Raw genomic sequence first — 24,860 nt, 5'->3', positions numbered from 1 at the left:
CAACTTCTTTTTTTTTAAGACTTTATTTATTTATTCAAGAGAGACAGAGAGAGAGAGGCAGTGACACAGGCAGCAGGAGAAGCAGACTTTCTGCAGGGAACCCCATGTGGGACTTGATCCAGTACTCCAGGATCACATCCTGAGCCTAAGGCACATGGTCAACCGCTGAGCCACCCAGGCGTCCCTTGAATCAACCTCTTAAGTTAAATTAACTCCAGGACACTGAAGAGACAGAGTCCCTGAGCCCATGCAGCTGAACCATAGACAATTCACCAAAGGAAGAGTTTTTTTTTTGTTTTTTGTTTTTTTTTTAATTTTGTTGTGTTTTTGTGGTTTGGTGTTTTGTCAGGGAATTTGGCTGGTTTACCCTGTATGACAAGTGGCCTCCCCTAACATTGTCAAAATCTCTTTCTGTGTTGTCTTTGACAATAATTATTTAAATATATCAGGAACACAAATGTAGCCCATATTTGAAATTGATGATAACCAAGCGAAAATCAGAGAGTTTGTAAGAAAACTTAGGCAAAACTACCTTAATAGAATACATTTCTTTGTCTTCTCTCAGGGCAGCATGGGAAATGTCCTAAGATAATATTCTAGTAACTACAAGTACTATTATTATTTAATACTTCCAACCATAATTTGAGACACATGGAAAATGGAAATGCTCTCTAGTAATATGTTTGAATTTAAAGGAATGCTTCAGTAGCAGTATTCTGGGCAGTAATGAACAGGATGTTACATTTTGACTTGGGCATCATTTCAAGTAACTTAGGGACAGAATGGCAGCTCACCCCTCATTTCACCCTGTGAGTCTTGCTTCTTTAATTTACCAGTCAGGGGAAACAGTGCAAAGTGATAACAATAAGTATAAGTGATGATTCTGTGGGGTTCTCTCTATTTTTTTCTGAAGGAAATCATAAAGGATGCATTTTAATATGTGGCTCTCTTAGTATGTATCAAGTTTGCAGTCTAACATATTCATTTTGTGAGTCAATATCTTTAGGTTGTCATATAAATGACAACACAAACCAGAGAGAACTAAATCGTTCATGCAACTTCCTACCTCACTAATGACATACTTGTTTTATGTGTCAGCTTCGCTTGGCTATAGTTTCAAGTTTTTAAATTTAACACTAATTTAGGTGTTGTTGTGAAGGTATTTTGTAGATGTGGTTAGCATCTACAATTAGTTGACTGGTAATTTGTAGTAATTTGCTAATATAACTTTAAAAAACCAATACATAGCCTTATATCACTTACTTATAAACCCAAATTAGCATTTATTATGTGACTACTCTTTGTGAAAGGCACTGACCTACATACTGGGGATATAACAGTGAGAAAAATACATTTGTAAAATACACCAGACAAACAAAATAAAGTCATTATTATATGTTATGATAAGTTTTATGATAAAGGATAAGCCCAAGAAGCTACAGGAATATAGAGTGGGGGTACCCAACCCAGTCTAGGGTACTTAGGGAAAACCTTTGAGAATGTTAGGAGTTAATTGAGGAAGAGGTTGTGGTGAAAAAAAGGAGCATGTACAAAATCCCAGAAGCAAGAGAATATAGAAAGTTTATTCAAGATTGTGAATGGTTATATAAGCCTGGAGTCCTGGGTATGATGGAGGTGGATGGGGCTTAGCTTGGTGATCGTTAGGACGGACATAGGATAGCAAAGAGTGAGGGAGAGAGAGAGAATGACAACAAGGCTTTAGATATTGTAAATGTTGAGATCATTCCTGAAATAGAAACAAGAGGAATACCAGGTTTGTGAAGGAAGATGATTTCAGTTTTGAGCATACCATGTCTGAGGTAAATGTAGAACATTCATTGGAAGATGCATAATAAGCCCCCAGAGTTAAGTTTATGGAGTTCAAGAATGAGATCTGAACTAAAATCTCTCTAATGGAGGTGGTGTGATGTTTGTAAATTGAACCTGAAGCAATGATGAGAATTGTTTTAAAAGGTCAATTCTAAAGGAAGAGAAACAGGCTAGAGAAGTCATTAGAGGGAAATGCCAGTCAAGGATGGGTTTATTATGGGAAAGTTTTGAACACTGAAATATTGTGACGATAGAAGTGGAGAGGGAGATGCTACAGAGTCAGGAAAGAGGCAAAGATTAATGGGTAGGGACTAATGGGTTGAGGTCCTGAGGAGGCAGAAGGAGATGGGCTCAGAGCACGGGCGGGTGGTTTGAACTGACCAGTGGAATATCTCTCTGTCTGTGACAAGAGGAAAGAGGGAAAGGATGAGCTACAGGGCTTGAATGGTAGGAAGACAACCACATTGTATTCGTTGTTTATTGCCATGTAATAAACTTCAAACTTGGCAACTTAAAAGGATGAATATTTTTGTCTTACAGATTTTGTGGGTCAGCACAGCCTAGCTCAGTGCCTTTGGCTCATGGTCTTTCATGGGATTGTCATCAAGCTCAGTCAGAATATCAATCATCTTAGAGCGCTCAACTTGGGGGAGAAATAGTGATGTAAGAGGCCCCCAACCTCTTCATCCCTACAAAGATCAATAATTAGAGAGCAGTCTAAACAAAAACAACTCTGGGAGAGCTTTAAAGTCCACCTAAGAAACTTTAACAATACTGTGGAACAAAAAAAAAAACCTGAAATAACCATCCAAAAAGAGAGAAGAGTTCACTTCATTTGGCCTGCATTATCTCCTCCCCAAGCCAGCCCTGCTCAGCACCAAAAGGGAACCTCTGAACTACAAAGACATCCCTTCTACCAGGCAAGGAAGACTGAGGTGAGCAGCTAGCTTTCCCAGCCTTTCTGAGCATCAGAGAAAAGTCCTCATTTGATTTCACTCTACTCGGGCTGGCAAAGCTGAGACTTAAACAAATAGCTAGGAAAAAGGAAGAAAGCCAGGGATTGCCAATAGCAGCTACCACAGTCCCCAGTGACCTGCTTTGTAGACAAACTCAATAGATTCATTTCTAAAAAAACCAAGGACTAGTATGGCTGCAGCAAATCCCTCCAGATTTCACCAGCTTTCATCTCATAGGCACTTGGGGATAGCCAGGGCACCCATAGCTGCTAGTGGGGTTTGTCTTCTGTCACTGACCTGCATGACTTCACTCATCTGTAATTAGCCTTTCCAGCCATGCATCCCCATGCTCCTAGCTTGACCTATGTCTATAGCCTCAACTGCTGTGTACCCATGACAAAAACCCAGCAGTCATGGCAGTACACACTAGATGCAGGGCTCTGAGCTACCAGCGTGCTTGCAGTTGGCCCTGGCCCTTGCTGCCTTCCCTGGCCCCATTACTATATGTGTCTGTATATGACCTCTGCTACTATAGAGACACCAGTTGGCACTTGCAGCCACATTTACGCACACCACCAGCTCTGGCCATCACTATTTCCTGCAGTAGTCTCTGGCCACTGGACCTGGAAGCATACCGAGTACCCCAACAGCCTTTTTACTACTGCAAATTCACCACTGTGCTTGCCAAGGATCACATGCTTGTTGATATACAAATTAAAAATGGTTGGGATTGTCCCAAATCTGGGGAGAGATTTGAATATTCAGGTTCATAAGGCTCATAGGTCACCAAAGAAAATAAACTTAAAGAGAGCCTCTCTAAGACATAGCACTAAAAGAAAAAAAAATGCCAACCTAGAATACTTTACCTGGCAAAGCCATCTTTCAAGGGAGGGCAATGAACCTCCACTTCTTAAAGGGAAGTATATAAAAAATTTTCTGGGCATGTTTTTTAAACTCCCACCTCTACATCATCTGTTGAAAGAGATCATACAAAAGGTGCTAAATATTGGGCTGCCATGAAGTATTTTTTGAGGGCTTGTAACAATGATAGTCACCTCTTAGACACATGTGTGAGGAGGCTACCTCCTTTCATTTATGTAAAATACCTCATTAAGGGCTTCTGCACATTTTGAGGAAAATGGAAAATTCCTCAGAGGAGAAACTTGCATTATGGGAGCTTCAATTTCACAGATTAGTAAATCACATCTGCTCTTAGCAGCATTGTGTACCAGGTGTGCAGGCCATTAGCAACTAAATCTTTCATTTTCTTCTCTAAAAAGTGGAATGGAATTTATCAAGATCTACATTTTCAGTGTCTGACAAATATGCAGATTTACTAAGCCTAGTTTGTGTTTAGATATCAGGAATCTTGTTTTATGTTTTCTGTGGTTTCTTTAAAATCTTCACAGAATTTAAGACAATGATTGGAAAATACATTTTTCAAACCAAAGTTTTAAAAAGTGAGAACATTTTTCATTACCTCAACTCAACTCAATACTTCATTAACTGTAGAAAGCATAGTCATTGGTACCATCTGATAGAATCAACTCTAAACTATAAGAGGCCAGAACATCTATTATCAAAATTTTCTCTTTTAGACGACAACAGACACTTCAGTTATAACATGAGTTAGAACACCTACCTACTCAGTTTCATAGAGACACCAAGAGAAATATATGACAATGTCTATTCATTTGTGTGGTGCCCTTAAGCTAATTCACTAATTGCTCTATCAACTAAGCATTGGTGTCTTTTTAGGGGCCAAAAAAAAAAAGGCCCTTTGTTGAAAGAAATGCATGCCTGTCTCATCTTGAACTTATGAGATTAGGTCTCCAAGTCAGCCTTTTAGCATGAATGTCACTTTGCTGTGTCCAACTCCAAATTCTTTCTTCAGATTGTGTACTGTGCTCTGTACTTAGCCCCCCAATTCCATTGTACCTTTCCTTCCATCTGTCATTAAAATAGTAGAGACATTTAGCCTTCTCTTACAGCAATGTCCATGTCTTGCTGCAGTACGTATTGTAATCACTTCATTTTCATCATCTGAGCTCTTAGAAAATATAGTCACAAGGGTCACAATGTGAAAAAATTAAACTAGGTTTGTTTTGATACAAAACAATAATTGATCTAGGGGCAAAGTAAAAAGTGGACTGTTAAGGCTCATGAGTACCAGGCACTTAAATTGCACACTAATCAGAGTAATGCAACCGTGAATGATCCATTATAGTGAACTCCAAATAATGGTTGCCAACATCAGCAGTAGTCTGAATGTTTGTGTTTCTCTGAAATTTATATATTGAAACCTAATTCCCAAGGTAGTGGTGTTAGGAGGTGAGGTCATTGGGAGGGTGTTAGGATATGAGGGTGGAACCCCTTCCTGAAAGGGGTTCACAATTTCCTAAAAGAGGCCCAAGAGAGCTCCCTTGCCTCTTCTGCCATGTGAGGACAGAAAAGACGCCATCTATGAACTGGGAAGTGGGCTTTCACCAAACACAGAATCTACTAAATGCCATGATCTTGGACTCCTAGCCTCTAGATGTGTAAGAAATAACTTTCTATTGTTGTTGTTGTTGTTTTTAATTTTTATTTATTTATGATAGTTACAGAGAGAGAGAGAGAGAGAGGCAGAGACACAGGCATAGGGAGAAGCAGGCTCCATGCACCGGGAGCCCGACATGGGATTCGATCCCGGGTCTCCAGGATCGCGCCCTGGGCCAAAGGCAGGCGCTAAACCGCTGCGCCACCCAGGGATCCCAACTTTCTGTTGCTTATAAGCTATTTGGTCTGTGGCATTCTGTTACAATAGCCGGACTAAGACAGAAAAAAAGTAGCAATAACCTCCCTGGAAGGTGGGTAATCTGCTTTGCAGTCATTTGACATCAGAAACAGTGTTGTTTCAACCTTTTTATTGTACTGCTGTATAGGTTTTGGTGTTTTGTTTATTTTTTTGCTTTTGTTTTTAAGATTTTATTTATTTATTCATGAGAGACACAGAAAGAGGCAGAGACATAGGCAGAGGGAGAAGCAGGCTCCCTGTAGGGAGCCTGATGGAGGACTCGATCCCAGAGTCCTGGGATCACAACCTGAGCCAGAGGCAGACTCAATCCCTGAGTCACCCAGATGCCCCTACTGTATGGGTTTTGTGCTTTTCCCTCTAATTTTCCATATCCCTGGCCATTGGGACAACCTGCATACCAGGGAGAGATAAGAGACTTTCAGTACTAAAACTAGGGTAAACCTGGGCAAACTGGGATGGTTGGCGCCCTACATTATAAATTGGTCCCTATACTTTAAAGAGTCAATCAATGCCCTTAGCCAGTAGATAATACAGGTTGTGAGGCCCCTCTTCTAAATTTGCTGTAACTGTCTCTGCTCACCAAGATTCTGCAGTGGCTTTCCCAAGGAATAAATACACTTCCCTCTCCATTCTGTTCTTCTCTCTCCTCAGCACACTTTTGGTTGGCCATTTATTTTCGAGGCAAAAGTAAAGTGTGACAATGAGCTTCACCGTGGAAATGGAGAATTGAGGTGATTATCTGCACAATCCAGACAAAGAGACTTATTATTGTTGGTAATTTGAAACTAGGGAGTGATGGGCATGGGAAATGGGTAATCTGATTATTGCTCCTTTCCATACATTTGAATATATGCAAAGGAAGGAGCCTGTGCTTCTGAGCCACAGCTGCCTCTGAAATGCTCCAACTGAGGCCAACAAAGAACAGGAAGTCTCTGAAACATCAGCTTTCCTCCCTCAGAGGTGTTGTTGAGTGTAAGGAGCTCTGGCTAGATCTCTAGGAATAATTTTTGTTCTTCGCTTCTTGAATCTTTTAAGGAATCCATTATTTCTGAAGAACCTGCCTACAACAGTGGTCCTCCGGACTAATCTCCAGAAATGAACTTCCCCTTATTTCATCACTGATGAGTTCCAAATCCTCTCCTCCACTCCTAGAATCAAAATGGAGTGTGGTATGTAACCACCTGGTGGGTTATTTGAATTTGAAGTGCATATGGCTTATGCTACTGTTGTATGAAGTTCACTGTCTCTTCTAAATCATTTTCCTACTCTACTTTTTGCTTATTTTTACTTGTGGTGATGACTCACTCTTCACTGCTCAGCCTCCTCCCTTTCTGCAGGTGTGCAATCTAAGCAGACATTTAGAGCCCTAGAATTTTTTAAGCCAATTGAATAAGGGGCTAAATTTTTCCTAATAGGTCCTAGAGCTTATATTTGCCTAATATTTCCTAGAGCTGTCTATGACTGAGAGGCTTACACCGCAGAAAACAAACAGAAAGGCTGAATGAGGACTTCTGGGAATTATAGGTAAACTTTATTTCAGGATTTTAAAAATTTAATATCTCCACTGGTCTTGTGTTGGGGGAAGTAGACTTTGCCATAACAACCTGCTGTCTGAATTTCCTCATTTTTCAATGTAGTTCATTTTTAAGGTGCTCCCTAGTAAAATAAAAAAATCTCTGCAAAACTCTCAACATTTCTACAAAAACAAAACTAAGCAATCAAAACAACAACAAAAAAGCTCATCTATTTCCTGAATAATATTTCACCCATAGTGAATTGCACCATGACCTATGAGCACATTTCTGGAACCCAAAACTACCTCCAGGGATGAGAAACAGAGTCTGGGTCAAATGGAAAGAAAAGATGTTGTCTGGCAAGCCTCAGAGGCCGTGACCTCTCTCATCTCCATTATATGGGCTGCCCAGGCTCATGCAGCCTGGTACACAGGCAGAGGAAGGGTTGCTGGGGGAGGGTCTAATGGTTTACCTTTGACATTGGAAGATTTTCAATTTGGTGCTGAAAACAGAGGCAGAAATATTCAGAGCTGCCAGCTGGAACTCAGGGCAATGTTTAAAAAAAAAGTTGGGGTTGCTAAAACCATATTTTATCCAATCATTTTTCATGGTGACTGAATCTCCCAAAGAGCCTAACAGCTGTTTTCTTGGTGTTAGTTGGGATCCCAACCCTGAGCATTGCAAAATTGCTAGAGAAAGCCAATTAATTCGCTGCCAGGATTGTTCTTGGTGCCAAACAAGGATCCCTGCTCTTGCCTTTCTCAAAGTTTTTAACTTGCTTAGCAGTGGTTTTCAAACCAAGATCCTATGGCAAACATTCCACATTCCATGATTAACATGTTCAGTGCTAAGTGTCCTGTCGGTAAAATAGAACAATGATGATTACATTCCAATTCATAGAGGAAACAAAATTACAGAATAGGTCTCCAATTTTAGCCATTTTTGCCATAAAAGTTTTGCAACCCATCAACACTTGAATGAACAAGTAGCTCATGAAAAGAAAAAAGAAAAAAATGATTAAATGTATGTCTCTTGGAATCCCAACTGCCACTTATGTGGGCAGGTGAATCTGTTGCTCTAATTCTCTAATTTTATCATCTGTAAAATGGAGATATAAAATGTTAGCTCACTGGGGAGGTTTATCAAATTAGGAGATTTTTGTAAAGATTTTATATCTTTGCAAATATACTTATTTTGTACATGTTACAGACTCAAAAATTTCATTTTAAAAAAGATATGGATACTTGGAAACATGAAATGTGATAGAATTACATGCATGAGTATTTCACTGTGTTTGGTTCCATTTCGAGGGCTCCTCCTTTTTATTTATTTATTTTTTTTGAGGGCTCCTCCTTTTGACCAATGTTGTCAACCAAAATGCTTATGATTTTCTTTCTTTTCTTTTTTTTTTTTTTAATTTTCTTTATTCATGAGAGACACAGAGAAAGAGGTAGACATAGGCAGAGGGAGAAGCAGGCTCCCCACGAGGAGCCTGATGTGGGACTTGATCCCAGGACCCTGGGATCATGACCTGAGCCAAAGGCAAATGCTCAACCACAATCACTGAGCCACCCAGGTGCCCCAATGCTTAGAATTTTCTATTCTGTCTTGTAGTAAACTTCACTCTGTTTCCTTATACATTTGCTAACATTTCCACCTTTGTCTAAGAGGATAGGAATCCTTGTGCTAAGATCTGAATTTTGGAGTCTGTCATCTTGTGTCCCTTCAACTACTCTGTTATTCTTTTTTGGTATTAAAAACAAGACCACAGGTCCAAAATGGAGTTCTGTATGCTACGCCAGGTATTACCAAACCAAAATTTAACTTGATTACAGTTTCAGCTCTCCCAGAATTGGAATTTTAAACTAGTCAATCAGGAGTCACTTGATCAGAACTAGTTTGGTAATCTGTCTGATATATCCCTGCCATCTCCTAAAGGAAAGTATCCTTGTCATAACCAACCCACCTTTTTTTGCCTAGCATTACTTCCTTGCTCCTGTTCCCTTGTGCCTATGAAAGTCCTTCCTTTTCTACAATGCTTTGGAGCTTCTTTCTATGTTAGATATTTGGCAATTCAAATCAATTTTTGCCAAAATCGTTAAAAAATTTTAATATGCCTCAGTTTCTTTTAACACCAATCTCAATTTAACAGTGGCTGAATTAAGGGATAAGCTTTTCCTTAGTTTAATTTCTCCAGATGCCCACATCTTTACTCAGTTTGTGAATCTTTTTCCACAAAACCTTGCCTCAGCACCGCCTACCCTTCACCTCTGTTATGTATGAATCCATCCCTTAGGTCACATTTTAGTGGCTGTGAATCTATGTCATCTTGATTTTTTTTTCAGTATTTATTTCTTTTGTATCCATATCTTCTCCGTGACTAGATTATGAAGTCCTTACGGTTAGGATTACCATATATATTTTTTTCTTTGTTGATTGCTAACTTTTTAGCTCCTGATGGAGTCAGGGACCCATACTTGGTGTTCAATGAATACTTGCTTTACAAACTCTTTCCTCTTTCAAAACTGAAGGCATTTAGGGAATCTGAAAAGGATTTACTCATGTAATCCCAAAGGGCAGGTATGAAAGTGAAATTAATGCTAATAATGAATCAGCATATGGTATTTATAGTATGTTTTGCCATACATTGATCCTCACAATGACACAATAAGGAAAGGAGGAATTATGATAGCTATCTTTATTTTATAGAGAAGGGCTCTGACTTATGAGAATTGAGTTACTTGCTCAAAATTGTACAGACTGAACATTTTAGAGACGTACTGAAAACCAGGTTTCCTGACTCTGTATCCATACTCTCCCAATGGTGTTGCACTGCTGCCTTCCCAACCCAGCTGATGAAATATTTCCCTACCAAACTTCCTCTGTAGGAGATAATCACACTTTACCTTTGAAGAACTCTCATTGTAAAGAAATTCCTTTCCTGCTTTTCTTATCTGAACTAAATATACATAAGACTTGTGGTCCTGTTTAGGGGCAGATTCTTTGCATTTTAAGATAAAATGTGGTCCTTCAGAGAGGATATTTGTCCTGGAATTTAGCAATTATCCCAGGTGCCCAGGCTTGGGAGAATGCAGCTGGCAGATCAACAACAGTTATTGAAGGCAAAGAGGCTATTGCCCCTGGGCTACACTTAGGAGCTCTCTCTCGTTTGATACTTCAGAACTGTTCTCATTAATGTTGGCATTTTGAGGAAGTAAGCCATAGTCCCTGGCTTTTTAGAGATTTACCCTGGGGACAAAGACTTACCATATAAGAGTTGGATGAAAGCTGAAAATTTGCCTCAAATATTCCACTGTCCTCTAGTCAAGGAAAAAAAAAGTAAAATTAGAAGTTCCAAAAGATTCTCTTTTTAGTGATTCAGATTCATAGTTTAAGACATACCTGAGTGTGGGGCTGCCTGGGTGGCTCAGTGGTTGAGTGGTTAATGATCCTGGAGTCCTGGGATGGAGTCCTGCCTCAGGCTCCCTGCAGGGAGCCTACTTCTCCCTCTGTCTATGTCTCTGCCTCTCTCCATTTCTCATGAATAAATAAATAAATAAATCTTAAAAAAAAAAAGACATACCTGAGTGTCATATAAAAGTGGAGGTCTGTGAACATTTAATAAGTGTGTATTGCTCAATCATAGCAATAATACATTCAGAAGTTTTATATTAAAAATAAACAATTTGGTATTGTAGAAGAGTATAGAATATGAAGGAAGGCAGAGAGGACTACTATGAATATTTCTGGATGGCCAAAATGAATTTTAATAGACTCTAATGCCTAAAATGCAATTTAATGTAGATATAGTGCTGTTTATAGACAGGCATCCATTATATTATATGTTATAACACAGGAGGAATGAAGTAATATTAATCTTGGCCAAGACTATGGCTTTGTTTCATTCTTAAGCAGTTTAACCATTGTGCTTAAATCACTTGGTTAAATAAATCAGATGTATTGTTTGTTTATTCATTGCCCTGATTGGTTGGTTACTTGATGGAACAATTCAATTGTAATGGCTGAATTATGGCAGCATTGATGGTGTCTATAAATATGTCCAGAGGGAATTGTGTCCTTTTTGGAAGAGAAGATACATTATAGATTTCTTAGTCTAGCATATATAACCAAATCTGCTCTAACAGATCTTCTGTATAAAATCTCATGCTGTAAGGAATTTGGAAGTACTAATGATACTTTTTGGTGATATTTGAAATTTGCTTCTTTTTTTTTTTTTTTAAGATTTTATTTATTTATTCATGAGAGAGGCAGAGGCATAGGCCGAGGGAGAAGCAGACTCCTGGCAGGGAGCATGATGCAGGACTCGACCCCAGGACCCTGGGATCACGTCCTGAGCCGAAGGCAGATGCTCAACCACTGAGCCACTCAGGTGTCCATGACATTTGTCTCTTGAACCCTATTGGGAAGACCTTGGACTCTGGGGTCAGAAGGTGTGAGTTCAAGTTTTAGTCTTGTCACATAGCTAAGCAAACTTGAGCAAGTCACAGTCCCCGGGTTCTCACCTGCTAGATTGCAAGATAGGGGCAATAATACCCACCACACAGGTGTGTAGAAGAGCTATATGGTTATTTGTTATGTTTGTATTGTTGATGGAGAAAGAATTCCCTAAAAATTAAAGTTATCAGATATTTATTTGGGCAATTAGGATTGCAATTCAGGAGACACAGAATCAGGTAGAAACCTGAGTGATATTCTGAGGAAGACAAGGAAGGCGCAGAGTTATAAGGCAAAAGGTCATGAATACAGTTCTCATTTAGGTCTTCTATGAAACTGGGTTAACTGGGATTGGTTGGCTTAATATACAAACAAGGGTTGAAACTTGTCAAATTATCTTGGTTCTTTTCCAAGTGAAGAATTCGAAAGATTTCCATGTCAGGGTAAGGAGGAAGGTAAGGCCAGGCCGAGGGCTTGCAGCTGGCAAAAAGCTCATACTACCCCTGATGAGGGCCTGCATGCATTCCTCCTTTCTTATGGCCTCATGATCTTATTTTATTTGATTATTTTACTTTATTTTTCTGAGAAAGAGATCATGTGCAAGCAGGAGGTGGGGTCTCAGGGGGGAAGAGCAAAGGGAGAAGGAGAGAAACAATCTCCAGCAAGCTCCCCACTTAGGCAGAGCCTGAAACAGGACACAGGGCTCAATCCCATGACCTTGAGATCATGAAATGAGCCAAAATCAAGAGTCAGATGCTTAACTGACTGACCCACCCTGGTGCCCATGACCCTGTTCTTTTAATTTTTTTTTTATTTTTATTTATGATAGTCACAGAGAGAGAGAGAGAGAGAGAGAGAGAGAGGCAGAGACACAGGCAGAGGGAGAAGCAGGCTCCATGCACCGGGAGCCTGACGTGGGATTCGATCCCGGGTCTCTAGGATCGCGCCCTGGGCCAAAGGCAGGCGCCAAACCGCTGCACCACCCAGGGATCCCCCGACCCTGTTCTTTTAAAAGAGACTTTCCTAGCTAGGCTTGCTTGCTCCATCTTGAAGTCTCCTTTAAGAGTACAGAACATGTATGACTAGGACTAAACCTGTGCTCAAAGATGGAGATGACTTGGCATTGGAACTTCAGTTTTAATGCATGTCTAGTAAATGAGTGGAGACAAATAAATAAAACAGATCTAAAACAGATCTAATCTCTAATCTTGCTAGAGCCTTCTTTCTATTGCAGCTGTCTAAAGCCTTTGCACTTCCTCCATTCAGCCATCAGCCAGTGTCCCCTCATCAAATCAGCAGTGGTCAGCTTTTAGTTTTATGTTCATAGACAGCCTTGTTGATTTTTTTTTAAGATTTTATTTATTCATTCATGAGAGACAAAAAGAAGCAGAGACATAGGCTGAGGGAGAAGCAGCCTCCTTGTGGGTTACCTAATGTGGGACTCGATCCCAGGATCCCAGGATCATGACCTGAGCCAAAGACAGATGTTCAACCATTGAACCACCGAGGTGTCCCTCATTGATTGTCTTGTATCCCTCATAGATTGTCTTGTATTGTTCTTGTGTGTCCTCGTTTTTGAGTTTTGTGTTTACAGATTATCTTGTATTGCTCTTGGGTAAACAATACAAGCCCACCCAAATACATTGTGGGATGCTTAAGTGTTAGAAATCTGCTATTCCATTATGCCCCCCCCCCCGCAACCACTGTGGTGCTATCCTCAGAAAAAGTCCTTAATAAATACTTGTTGACCAACTGATTGTTGATGGGGGAGATTATCAGGCATTGGCAAACAGTGAGACAGAACATATTAGAATGCAATCAAGCTGCTCTGTATGTTACCTATAAGTGCAATGCTGTGAATGCTATGTATCATTAGTATGAAAATGTGTATTAAAAACTTCCTTGCTTTATGAAATTCACTGCATTTTACATAGATTATCTGCATTTTTATTTTCTACTTATCTTTTATGATATACTTGACTTTTGACTTGTACCAAAGAGTATTTATGAAATATTGATCTCAGTTGAAAATGTTTGATGAAAAATGTAAGTCCCTTAACATTCTAGGATACATTAAATTTAAAGTTTTCTGAAAGACCTGTTCTTTGTCCCAAAGTTTGCTTTTCTTTGCAACACTTTTTTTTTTTTGCCCAAATACTATTTATTCCATACCCATTATTGAGCACCAGCTATTGGCCAATAACTGTGCTAGCTGCCAGGGATTCAAACATAAATATGACACAGTCCCTGTCTTCAAGGAATACTGTCTGGAGATGGGAACATCATTTAAATAGTTACCATAAAGCATTGTGGCCAAGGCAGTGTTGGTGCTCTGCACACAGTATTGTGGGCTCCCCCATGAAAGCTTCCTAACCCAGCCTGGGGGTGGGAATCAAGGAAGGTCGGGAATGGGGCAAAAAGAAGCAGAAGACACTCCCATGGAGGGCATTGATGCTTTATGAAGAAGTGGAACTATATAAATCCACACCCTATGGGGATTATGGAGAATGCAAGATAAGAGGGAAAGATCACTGTCAGCTCTTTCTGGTGGCCATGACTGTGTGGGATTTGAAGGAGACAAGGAAGAATGGAGATAAGGAGTCAAGGTAAGAAACTGGTGCACTAGTTTGGGAAAGAGATGGTGAGTTCTTAATATAGTTATTTTTCATGGAACTGTAGACTCTCAGATATTGGAAAGCACTTCTTTCATTCTTTGAATATTTATATATAAATAGGTAATATGCACTGGTGTTGGTCACTGGGTACAAAGGGACAAAGAGAACACTTAGTCTCTGTCAAAACAGGAAAATGCACAAGTATGACGTGTGCTATGAAGTAGGTATAATTAGGTGTCAGGACAGTACCAGCCAAGAACTTCTAACTCACCCTGGGAATCAGGAAATATAGTACTGTAAGTTAGCTTGGGAAAGAAGGCTCAGGTACAGAGCCATCTGGGTGCCGGAAATAATAAATGATTGACATGGTTTCTTTAGGTGAATGTGAGTAATTCTGTATGGCTGGAGTATAGGCGCTTGGGCAGCGAGTGTGAAGGATACTATGTCATAGAAATAAATGCATGTTTTGCTTAGTATGTGTTTAGGAATTACGAATTTTTTTTCAGTTTTTATTTAAATTCCAGTTAGTTAACAGTGTAATATTGGTTTCAGGTGTACAGTATAGTGATTCAAAAATTCCATACAACACTGGGTGCTCACCACAAGTACACTCCTTGGAGTGCCTGGGTGGCTTAGTCCATTAAGTGTCTGCCTTTGGGTCAGGTCATAATCTCAGGGTCCTAGAATAGAGCCCCGCATGGAGATCCCTGCTCAGTGGGGAGCCTGCTACTCTCTCTCCCTCTGCTGCTCCCCTTGCTCCCCTCTCACTCTCTGTCTCTGTCAAATATGCAAATAAAATATTTAAAAAACAAATGCATTCCTTAATCTCCATCACTTATTTAACCCATCCCTCCTCTTACCTTCCCTCTGGTAACCATCAGTTTGTTCTCTATAGTTAAGAGTCTATTTCTTGGTTTGCCTCTCTGTCTTTTTTCCCCTTTGTTCATTTGTTTTGATTTTTAAATTCTACATATGAGTAAAATTATATGGTATTTATCTTTTTCTGATTGACTCATTTTGCTTAGCAAAATAGTCTGATTCCATCCATGTCCTTGCAACTGGTAATATTTCATTCTTTTTCATGGATTAGTAGTATTCCATTATATATACACATATACACAACTTCTTTTTTACTCATTCATTAGTCAATGGACATGTGCTATTTCTGTAATTTGAGTATTATAGATAATGTTGCCTTATATATCAGACTGCATGTATCTTTTTGATTTAGTAAATTAGAATTTTTTTGGTTGTTGTTCTTTGGCTAAATACCTAGTAGTGCAATTGTTGGATTGTAGAGTAGTCTTATTTTTAGCTTTTTGAAGAATCTCCATACTGTGTTCTATAGTAGCTGCACCAGTTTGGATCCCTACCAACAGTGCAAGAGGGTTCCTCTTCCTTTGCATCCTTGCCAAAACCTGTTGTTTCTTGCATTATTGATTTTACCCATTCTGAGAGGTGTGAAAAAATAAATATCTCATTGTAGTTTTGATTTGTATTTCTCTGATGATGAGTGACATTGAGCATCTTTTCATGTCTGTTGGCCATCTGGATGTCTTCTTTGAAAAAAAATGTCTATTCATGTCTTCTGCCCATATTTTATTTGGATTATTTGTTTTTGGGGTATTGAGTTGTATAAATTTCTTATATATTTTGGATAATAACCCTTTATCAGATATGTATTGGCAAATATCTTTTCCCATAGGTTGCCTTTTAGTTTTGTTAGTTGTTTCCTTCAATGTGTAGAAGACTTTTATTCTGATGAAGTCCTAAGAGTTCATTTTTGCTTTCATTTCCCTTGTCTCAGGAGACATATCTTAAGAAGAAGTTGCAATGGTTGAAGTCAAAGAAGTTACTGCCTGTGTTGTCCTCTAGGATTTTTATGGTTTCCTGTCTCACATTAGATCTTTAATCCACTTTGAATTTATTTTTGTGTATGGGGAAATAAAGTGGTCCAGTTTCTTTCTTTTGTATGACGCTGTCCAGTTTTCCCAACACCATTTGTTGGAAAGATTTTTTTCCCATTATGTATTCTTTCATGCTTTGTCCAAGACTAATTGATCATATTGTTGTGGATTACAAAAGAGTTTTAAGTAGGGATGCAATGTATTGCATTTATGTTCAGAAAAATGGGTGGAGTTCCTAAAGAAAAGAATATAGCTAATGAGATAGAGAAGCAGTGATAAGGATCTGAAAAAATGTGGTAGTTGGAGAATAAATAAAAGAAGTCAAATTCATGAATTGCTTAGGAGGTAAAAATTATATTGATGAGTCCACAGTACTCAGAGCATATGTGAGCACATGGCCTCATCTGAGAGGGCTGTGGGCAAGAACAAGATTCACATGAAACCAGGAGGGGAGTGATGCCTGGGTGGCTCAGTGGTTGGACATCTGCCTTTGGCTCAGGGTGTGATCTTGGAGTTCCAGGATGGAGTCCTGCATTGGGCTCCCCCGGGAGCCTGCTTTTCCCTCTACCTATGTCTCTGCCTCTCTCTGTGTGTCTCTCATGAATGAATAAATAAAACCTTAAAAAAAAAAAAAACAAGAGGTGAGGCATGAGTCTGAAAAGGAGGAAGATGGGTGATTAGATTTAGGATGATTCTGAGCCATGGGATAAAGATTCTAGGAGCCTGGATGGTATGAATGTTTGGAGATGTATGGATGAAAATAACAGTGAAGGGATATGATTGGAAGAATATGAATAAAGAGTATGGGAGACAATAGATGAGTAAAGTGGCTGCCACTTAGAGCATTAGCCATGGTAACCAAATCAGTCATTCATTCACTTGAGAAATATAATCTCCAACAATGTACTAGGTACACTGCTAGGTGAAAGGAATACATAATGAATCATTTATACTGAGAGGGACTGACTGATCTGGTGGTTTCAGATGAGCTTGGTGTTAAGTTGATCTGGTGCCCATACTGGCTTAGGAGAGAAAGAGATAGGATGCCATTAGTGTCCATGGCATTGCCTATGAAAGGCAGTATAGCAATGTCTAATTGGAATATTCATTTCTGGACTCAGCCAAGCCTGAGTCTGCTCTGATGTGTGGGGTGTGTTGCCTTGAGAAAATAATTCAACCTGAGTCTCAGTTTTTTTCATTTGTAAAATTAGGATGATGACACCCACCTTGCAACATTAAATACACCTCTGAGTATTTAAATGAGGTGCATTTAAGGGCTGAGCAAGGTACCCAGCTCAGAGTATGCATAAAAAATAATTAATTTTTGTTATCTGCATCATTATCTAGTTCATATATTTATAGCCACAGGTAAATCAAAGACCTTGCTACCTCAGGAAATGGAGACCGGCTCTGAATTTTCTGAGGCTAGTGTGGGCCAAAGGTGCATATAATGTAAGAAGCAGCTTCCTTAAAGGCGACGGAGATGGGTTTCATGTGGAAGGACCTCAAAGTTGTCGCTACTGGAAATTTGCTTACTTTTCCACTTTCAGCAAGTGAGATCTTTACAATGTCTAATAAAACTGGAACACAATATTCTCCTTTCTTAGATTAGGCATCCATATTTCCTCACTGGGAATCACAGCTAGTGAAAAATAATGTATGTGTTTTTTGAATTGCTGTAGCTACCAAATACCAGTGATCAGTTTGGTTTATGAGGCAGATAACCTGGACCCTCTAAAATAACACTGGAAAAAAGCCTCATGGGATGAGGTGGGTTAAGGCTTTGAGGTCAGCCAAACATTTCTGCTAACAAACAGGGTATTTGGGGATTTAATCAACTGGGGAGGACAGTGGTGCTTATTGAGCTTGCAGATTCTCTAGGCAAAAAGCTTCCCAGAGCACACACAACTAGAGAAACAAGGCTGTGACTCTGTGTGGAGAACCAAAACCCTAGTGGAGGCTGGGGGGGCCATGCAAATGCATTATTGTCTCAGTTGTCAGAGCAGTTCTGCATTCTTGGGTTAGAAGGAGTTTATGGAATTGAGGGTTTGTTAGTAGGAATCATTTTTCAAAGGTAGACAACAAGTGTTATTGTAACTGTGGGAGATGTTGAATCTGTTCCTGATATTATTATGATGGGTAAGGCCTACAATAATAAGAAAAAGTAGAGTAGCAATGTTAAGATTTTCAGACCACACGTCTGATTTTGGACCTTCAACAATGTTGCCCATTGTTACCTCTCCCCTCAAGGACATGTGTAAACTATTGAAGTATGTGAATCATTTCTTCATATGTAGAATATTCAACTATGGAGCTATAAAAAGTTGAGTGTAAAAGCTTTATCTCTCTTTGCTCTCAGTGGAAACCCTTGACTCCAGTTTGACATAGCAGAGAGAAACAGGGCTTTGAAAATAGCCAGACTTGGGTTCATAATCCACTTCTACCAACTGGGTGAGCTTGGGCAAGTTACCTTCTATTTCAGAAACCTCTGAAGCCATCTATAAAATGTCAGTAAACAAGCCTGTCTAGAATAGCTGCAGGCAGTAAATAGGAAAGCCTGTTCAAGCACAGTGCAAGGCTTAAATCTCCCTCCCTCTTGCCTGACTAATGCACTGTGAAGAGACCTGGAAGAAATTTCACCAAGAGCCTGTAATTCTAGACTTGGCTTTGCCACTAACACATGGCGTGTCCTTGACAGGTCATGTACCTCAGTGGGCTCCAACCCTCTATTGGTAAGATGTAAGAATTGGTCTCACAATCCCCAAGGTTCCCCTCAGGTCCTGGGTAAACATGCCCCCTGCATAGATTTGCTCACTACTGGCTTGAACCTTGGTATTCTTATACCTGTCCTATAGTCTTCTGTTTCATCGGCCCATGGTGATCTCCTATCTCTGTAATAGTATAAGATTTCCTGTGTCACTCATTGTGCACTTGATTATAAGCAGGTTTATTTTATTTAGTAAACTTTCCAGATTTTAGTTCTATCTAGAACACAAATCTCCCTGAGTAAAGGAGTGCTTTATACCCTTGGCCTCTTTCGGTGTGTGCCGGAACAACATAGGTGATTAATGACACCTCGTTGAACAGTTAGCATTATGTATACAAAACAGTGGACGTGTGAGGTTTTGAATTTAGAACAAGGAGTGGTACCATTCTGGGAAGAGCTGAGTCTGGTCCCTCTGCACCAATAATCTACTTGTTCACTTCTTTCCTCCTCCCCCTGACACCCCCACCCCCACCCCACTGACCCCACAGAGACCTGCAAATTTTAACAAGGCTAACCTACACATGTAGCAAACTAAAAATTCCTTCACTCTGAATTTCTGTAAAGTCCTTCTCCAATGGGAGCTGTGCTATTTTATGCTATGACAGACTTTCAGTTCCTTACCCCTGGAAGCCTGTGGGCAGAACCAATCTGCATGATATTGTACAGTCTCTGTAGGGGACAGGCAGATGTGACTCAGAGTGAGTTTGATTTCCAAGAACTTCTTTCCTGGGGGTATGGCTAATGAGCTCACCTTTGAGTCTGCCAACAAAAGAGGCCTACAGAGACATCCAGATCAGTGGAAATCCACCAGTCATGGACAGGGAAGATACAGGACGCCAGCACGGTCTATGAATGTCTGCCAGGCAACCATATAAACAGGAAACCACCCAGCTCTGAGAAACCAGTTTTACTGCTTGAGTACAGCTAATCAACAGCTAATTCCACAACTCTTAGTAGGAGAAATAACTAAAAGCAAGGGGCATAAAGCCTACATTCGTGAAGTCATAGTCTATGTTAGGGTTTGTCTTAGGGCTCTATTTTTATTTATTCATTAAATATTTGTTGTGCAGGGGGTGCATCAAACAAAAATCATCACTCTACCTCCCCTGGATTCATAGGCTGTTATTAGACTTAAAAATAGCATCTAAATTCATACAGGGCTCATCTATTTTACCAGCCTGAACCCCTTTGCCCCTCAGTCCCCCGGTCACCTCATGGGTATGAGCAAAGCTCTGTGTCATACTCACCAAATGCCGAGTCAGGGGCTGACTGCTCAGATGTTGATTTCAGTACAGTTCAGAGGTTATAACAACAACAAAATTGGCATTCAGGTACCTAGTTTGATGTCATATACTTTCTCAATATGTCAGTGACAATTGTGACTGATTGGTGTGTTTTCCAACTCACTCATCATTAGCATGTAGCTCTTTAAAGGATAAAATTAATGGTCACCTAATGATGCTGGAGAAAGAAAGCAGGAGATGGCATTAACCTTCATCAAAACCACAGCATCATTATCATTTTTGCTTCTTAACAGAAATTCATAATTTTTGAAGTTCTTTTATACATATTTTCAGTTATTGATTACTTAGAGCTTTGATAGAGGTCTTCCCAGTAAAAACTGAAAATGAATCAGAAATCCAGATTAATTTTAAAATATAGGTCTTAGATGTCCACTATATATAAAACACCTAGCATTAGAAAGCTACCAGTGAACAAGAGAGACAGGAGAGAGAAGGAAGACAGTATTGAAAGAGCAAGGAAAGGATCCTGAGCAGATCATAGAAGGTGCAGTAAATTTTCTGAGGAAGCTGTTTGCTTGGCCCTGAAGGACACTGAAGACTTTGGTGAGTAGAAGACTTTTAAATGATAGTTTCCCTTTGGCCATCTGACATAGTGAACATCTGTTCCATTGTCTCTGGGGATGGTGAGCAGCATTGGAAAGAGTAGGTACTTCTGAATATTAAATTATAAGCCACCAGGCGGCTGGTTAGATGAAAGGGTTTGGTTTTTATAATCTCTTTCTATGAAGTCACCATATGCTCACCTTTCGGCTGGAACGAGGTCCTAGGGCTGAGTTGTTTGGCAGTTGGTGACTGTTTTTATTCTATGAGATTAAAATTACTTTTCTTTTCTGATTATGAACATAGTCAAAGGCAATGTTTTTTAAAGTTGAGAAAGGCAGAAAAAGAAAGAAGAGAAAAGAAATAAAGAATGATGCCACATGGGGATCCCTGGGTGGCTCAGCGGTTCAGCACCTGCCTTCGGCCCAGGGCATGATCCTGGAGACCTGGGATCGAGTCCCACGTTGGGCTCCCTGAACAGAGCCTGCTTCTCCATCTGCCTGTGTCTCTGCCTCTCTCTCTATGTCTATCATGAATAAATAAATAAAATCTTTAAAAAAAAAAGAGTGATGCCACAGTGCAGACAATGTAATAATTTGCATTTTCAACTATTTCTAGTCTAGTTTTTTCACTGATACAGACATGCAGTCATTTACGCTGATAACTAACTCGTGGATGCATCAGCGAGGGAAGAAGGTCACACAATTGTAGATCCAGCATCAGCAAGGCACAGCAGAATCTAATACAACGGTTTAAAGTACATGGGGAGTTTTGGTTGGTTTTTAGTTTTAAGAAGACAATGGACATTCCATTCTGTTGAAAAGTTGTAAGTTCCCTGAAATCTGAGCTATGTGTGACTGTATCATTATTAGCCATTAAAAGACTTTTGAAGTAAGTGTGTTTCTTATTCTTGCTTTACCAAAAGGAATAAACTGATAAAAGAAATTCAGCGGTAGTAAAGGGTAATTCAATAAGTAAAGGGTAATACACCCAGGTAGACTTAGGCACCGCTTTGTAAAGGTTTCACTTACCTCACTGACTCTGGATCCCAGAATGGTAACCAGGTTCAGCTATCACTTCTTAACAGAGCATTTTAATTTAACAGGAATAAACAGAAGTGGTTTAATTGAAATTGATTAGGTTTTGTAAGGAGAGTAGATGCTATTGCCTACAATATGACCTTGGTTATGTTGGCATACCTGTTTGGGCATGGGCTGAATGAAGCAACATATTCCCTTATTAATAGGGGGGGAAAGATTGTAGGTTTAGGAGAGAGTCTAGCAGGCAGGAGGCTAGATGGAAGACCAGCTAAAGATAGGAAAACCCCTGCATAGCAAGGGTTTGCATTATGTAAGAAAAAAACACGGAAGATGGGAATGCTTAGGTTATCTTTTTGAGTTTGTGCAAAAACTAATGTTTTTGTAAGAATACATTCTTCTGAAGCAACTAAAAAAATGTCGAATTTCATGGCTGTGTCAAAACAGTTGATCATAAAGACGGTATGTGTTGATGAAGACCCCACTTAGAGAAAGGACTTCCTAGGCCATGGCACACTGTATGAGGAAGGAATGAGGGGCAAGGAGGGAACACTCCCTAGATTGAATTCCCACTCCCTAGATTTCTGGGAGGCCCCAACTGAAATCTGAGTTCCAGATAGAGACAATAAATTGCAATTCATATGCCTAAATAGTGGAATGCCTTACGGTGCTCATGTGAGCTACCAATCTCTCCTTTGGTCATTGTGACTGCATGGTGGGCCTCCTAGACTCCATTGGTGATGCCAGTGTGTGCTGGGGAAGATTTCCCAAGTCCATCCAACTTTTTGTGCCTACTTTCATATTGTTTCCATGGCCTGAAATGACACAATCCCCTCTCTACTCCAAACCATCACCACTGTCTACTGAAATGCTGCCTATCCTTAACTTCTCAAACTGGACTGGAATGGTTTGTTTGTTTATCTGGCTTCCTTAGTGTATAATCCCCTGGAATGCAGGAACAGTGCCTGGAACAGTGGTTGGTATATGATAATCCCTTAATAATTTATAGATTCAGTGACTAAATGAATGAGAGCAAAACAGAAGCTCTACCTCTTTGGTAAACCATTTCTTTTTTTTTTTTTTAATTTATTTATGATAGTCACACACACAGAGAGAGAGAGAGAGAGGCAGAGACACAGGCAGAGGGAGAAGCAGGCTCCATGCACCGGGAGCCCGACGTGGAATTCGATCCCGGGTCTCCAGGATTGCGTCCTGGGCCAAAGGCAGGCGCTAAACCGCTGTACCACCCAGGGATCCCTGGTAAACCATTTCTATTGTTGACCCTTACTAATGTCCACTTGCCTGAGGAATGTTATTTCTAATATATACAATACTATTTCTATTCCTCTTAATATATTTACTGGGTACTTATTACGTGCAAGACACTATGAAATCTTATGTAATCCTTACAACATGCTGCAGGTCCAATGATTATCTCTACTGGTAAGAAAATCAATTGGGAAAGGGAGGTCACTGGGCCAAGGTCATGAAGCTAGTAAGTGACAGAGCCAGGATTTTCACCAGGACTGTCTGAACGAGATCCCACATGCTCGTCTACTTACTTCAGCAGTTCTCCTTGTCCCTCCGGGCCAGGTAGAGACTTGGCTTCCTCAGAAAATTTTCTTACACCTGTGTCTTCATTTTCCATTTTCTCATCTCTTCCCATTAGGACTATAGGCCCTGGGAGGCAGGAATCCTGTCTCTCTTCTTTCCATTTTGTGTGGCCACCATCTTGTGAAGTTGTCAAGAGAGGGGTTCCTGTCCATACCAAGCAGATGAGGAAATAGTGGTCTGGGAATTTGTCTAATCTGACAAAGCCATCCTCTGTCATTTCTAATCCCAGGCTTTGGATCTGGAAGAAAATGCCTTAGCCAGTCTCCTGCTAAACAATTTTGAGTTCACAGAATAGAGTTCTGTTCACCAATAGAGTTCACAGAATTCTAGAATTGCAAGAAACCACAACAGTTACCTGAATAAATGTCCTCATGGAATGGGGAGGTGGCTTACCCAAGGCTATGGAGCAAGTGAGTAGAAAGATCGGAGTCATGAGAACACACTTAGTCCCAGGCTTATGGTTCTTCCTCATTGATATATGATATAAATGATTCAGATTTGAACCAAGGCGATAATGTCTTTACAATCATTGTCCTTGACCTATATGCAAAGGATAGGTTTTTTATTTTTAACTATTTATTCTACTTGGTGCACTTACTGAATTGCTTTATCAGGTTTTTTTTGTTGTTTTGTTTTTTGTTTTTGTTTTTTGTTTTTTTTTTTTTGGCATTGCTCTCTTGCCATCCCCGGACTGCCCCACCCAGCTGCAGCCCTCCATCCAGCATCCCCCCTCCCTGTTGCCCCTCTCACCAGCCTTTTGTTTTCCTCATGGCTGCCTTCCAACTGTGCTCCACACACCCAGCTAAGGCCATTTCCTGGCTGCCATCCTGCACCAGTGCTGTAGCTGCTAAAATATTAATGGCTCATTTTGTGAAAAATAACACAGTAAGGCTTGCTGTAAATTAAAATTACCAAGGAGATGGAAAACGATGAAATGGAGGAAGTAAAGCAAAGCCATAATGTGAAAAATGGCCTTATAGGGCAAAAGAGGACACCTTAGCTCTGCCTTCTCCTTCACAGTACAAGGATGTCACTGTGGGCAATGCATCTGTACTGGCCTGGATTCACCCTCTTGGCTATGTGGATGAGGTTTATGACAAAGAAGATAGCCCCTGTGGTCTTGCCTGGCTACCTGCTGTCCTGGATCCACTGGAGGAGAGGAGGTGGGAAGGGCAGCACAGATTTGGGAACAAAAGGTAAACTGTGTGGATAAAGAGAACTGGGGCTTCCAGTGTCAAAAATGCATGTGACATGTTGGTGGGAGGAGGGCCGAAGTATGCTGATGGCAAATTAGGTTACATCCAAAGCCAAAAAGTGTGGTTTTACCCTTCGTTCAGTCTTTAGTGAAACCACTTAGCACTTTATGTTTTAATTATTAGATTCGCTAACTATACTCTTTTCTTGTCATCGTTGTTGTCCTGATGCCTTGCAACATGCTTGGCACAAGTCACAATGATAAGCTACATTTTCCTAATGGATGGGATGAATAATTGGAAAGGGGAGGGGTAGAGACCAAAAATTGAC

General features: G+C 40.1%; 1 long non-coding RNA gene across 1 annotated transcript in view; it reads right to left on the bottom strand.

The window, feature by feature from the left end:
• The window catches only part of LOC129509145 (uncharacterized), a 33,883-nt gene extending 10,015 nt beyond the window's left edge, over positions 1 to 23,868 (bottom strand). Inside the window, exons 1-3 of the long non-coding RNA XR_008664277.1 lie at positions 23,730 to 23,868; positions 23,285 to 23,480; positions 20,089 to 20,302 (exon numbers count right to left, since the gene is read on the bottom strand). This is a non-coding gene — a long non-coding RNA (uncharacterized LOC129509145). The remainder of the gene's footprint in view (positions 1 to 20,088; positions 20,303 to 23,284; positions 23,481 to 23,729) is intronic.
• Between the last annotated feature and the right edge of the window lie 992 nt (positions 23,869 to 24,860).

The sequence above is a fragment of the Nyctereutes procyonoides genome, unplaced genomic scaffold, assembly GCF_905146905.1.
Source record: "Nyctereutes procyonoides isolate TBG_1078 unplaced genomic scaffold, NYPRO_anot_genome, whole genome shotgun sequence".
Lineage (NCBI taxonomy): Eukaryota > Metazoa > Chordata > Mammalia > Carnivora > Canidae > Nyctereutes > Nyctereutes procyonoides.
The sequence above is the reverse complement of the archived record's forward strand: the minus strand, read 5'-3'. Positions and strand labels throughout refer to the sequence as shown.